The following is a 2,603-nucleotide window of genomic DNA, read 5'->3' as shown; positions in this document are numbered from 1 at the left end:
ACTGGGTGGAAAGAGAAGGAAGCAATCTGTTAATGTTACGTAGATGGAAGTAGGCAGAACGGGTGAGATTATTGATGTGAGATTTATAGGAAAGTGAACCGTCTAGGATGACACCAAGGCTCTTAACCTGCGGAGAAGGGAAAACTGTGGAGTTATCGATGGTGAGTGAGAAATGGTTCGCCTTCAAAAGGTTGGATTTGGCGCCAATAAGGAGGATCTCAGTTTTAAAATTAGAGGTAAACCAGGATTTTAACTCGGATAGACACTCTGAAAGGGAGGGAGGTGGGAGGGAGGACTTAGGTTTGCAAGAGAGATATAACTGGGTGTCATCAGCAAAACAGTGAAACTGAAGATCAAATTTGCGGAAAATGGTACCTAGAGGGAGGATGTATATTATGAAGAGAAGAGGGCCTAAAACTGAGCCTTGAGGTACACCAGAGGTGACGGGGAAGAGACGAGAGCGGAATGATCTTAGTTGAATAAACTGGGAACGGTCGAGGCGATATGATTGAAATCAGGTGAGGGGCGTGTCAGAGATGCCGAGAGAGGAAAGTCTGCTTAGAAGTACAGAGTGAGAAATGGTGTCGAAGGCTGAACTCAGATCTAAAAGGACGAGAATGGTGAGAAGACCAGAGTCAGCTCCGATTAGAAGATCGTTAGTGACTTTAAGTAAAGCAGTTTCTGTACTGTGACATGAGCGAAAACCAGATTGAAATCTCTCGTAGATATTATTATCAACCAGGTATAAATGAAGTTGAGCTGCAACCACTTTTTCGAGTATCTTAGAAATGAAGGGTAAATTTATGAACTTGAGTGACATTGGATTCTTAACCCGGAGGGTTTAATATAATGCTGCCCCACCCTTTGCATCTATAATAACTGCAGCTCTACTAGGCAGGCTTTTCACCAGTTTTAGGAGTGTTAATGGGAATTTTTGACCATTCTTCCAAAAACACATTTGTGAGGTCACACACTGATGTTGGATGAAAAGGCCTGGCTTATAGTGTGTGCTTTAATTCATCCCAAAGGTGTTCTGTCAGGTTGAGGTCAGGACTCTGTGCAGGACAGTCAAGTTCTTCCACACCAAACTCCATCATTCATGACTTTATGGTATTTGCAGTCATGGTGCGCAGTCATGTTGTATCCATTTCATGTTCCCATCTTTGTGAACTGTTCCCACAAAGATGGCAACATGAAATTGTCCAAAGTGTCTTGGTATGATGAAGTGTTAAGAGTTCCTTTCACTAGAACTAAAGGGCTGAGTCCAACTCCTGTAAAAAACAAAAACAAAAAACCTCCACCAAACTTTACACTTGGCAATCAAACAACCACCAAACCCAGACTTAACCAGTGTCAGCGTGCTTTACTCCTCTGCGTCCATCATGGTATTGCGCTTCGTGATGTAAGGCATTGCAGCTGCTCAGCCATGGAAATCCATTCCATGAATCTCTCTACGTGCTGTTCTTGAGCTCTAGCACTTGACTGTGCATAAAGTTGGTGACCTCTGAGCACCAAGCACCTCTGCATCCACTGACCCCGCTCTATGATTTTATTTGGAATACTACTTCATACCTGAGTTGCTGTCGTTCCCAATCACTTCCACTAACAGTGTATTGTGGAATATTTAGTAGTGAGGAAATTTAATGACTGGACTTGTTACACATCCTATGATGGTACCACACAGGAATTAGCTGAGCTCCTGAGAGGGACACATTCTTTCAAAATTGGAACACCTGAATTTAATGATTTGAATGGGTGAGTGACTATTACTATAGTCTATTTTTGTCATACATTTTTGTAATAAATAGATGGCAACCATTTGACCCGGTAATGTGTGTCCACTACTTCAATGTTCCACTGACATTGTTTCCATGTTATTTAAACTCATTATACAGTAAAAGAAAGCTTGTTTCTGTGACATAAGATTATAGATTGCCAGTTATCATCCACATGTGTCATCTGCCAGTTAACTGGCTGCTGTCTCCATCCATTCACTTTTTAATGAGCGCTGCAGGGCTCAGCGTTATTGGACTGTTCAACTTTTATGTAGCAAGATGGAGACGAGAGCTTTGCACTGTGGGTTGTAGGAACTGTGTAAAATTGTATATGTTTTTACTATTTGGGCAAAGTCCAAATGTAATTTACAGCTATGTTTATAGATGTTATTTCAAATGTTTCATTTTTCAAAGCAAATCACAGCAGTGAAAGAGTATGATGTATATTTATCAGCTAAATCTCTCACAAATAAACGTTGTGAAATATGGTTGTTGAAAGAAGCAGGCAAAGCCTGAAGATACCACAGAGGGCAGAGGCTGATATTATTGCTGTTCTTTATGGCGTTGTTTTATGAACAATGGTAAAACTTTAAAGAATAGGTTATCTTTCACTCTGCGCACATTACAGATATCACAAACACCAAATCCAAGTTGACAAAGCAGTCAGTGTGAAATGAAATACAGAAGCATTCAAGACATTTTTTTGGGGGGGGGGTTCTTGGTTTCTCTGATCTCCTTTTTATTATCTATCTATCTATCTATCTATCTATCTATCTATCTATCTATCTATCTATCTATCTATCTATCTATCTATCTATCTATCTATCT

The sequence above is a fragment of the Pundamilia nyererei genome, unplaced genomic scaffold, assembly GCF_000239375.1.
Source record: "Pundamilia nyererei isolate P.nyererei 1_Seehausen unplaced genomic scaffold, PunNye1.0 scaffold00030, whole genome shotgun sequence".
In the NCBI taxonomy this organism is placed as follows: Eukaryota; Metazoa; Chordata; class Actinopteri; order Cichliformes; family Cichlidae; genus Pundamilia; species Pundamilia nyererei.
This window is presented reverse-complemented; position numbering follows the sequence as displayed.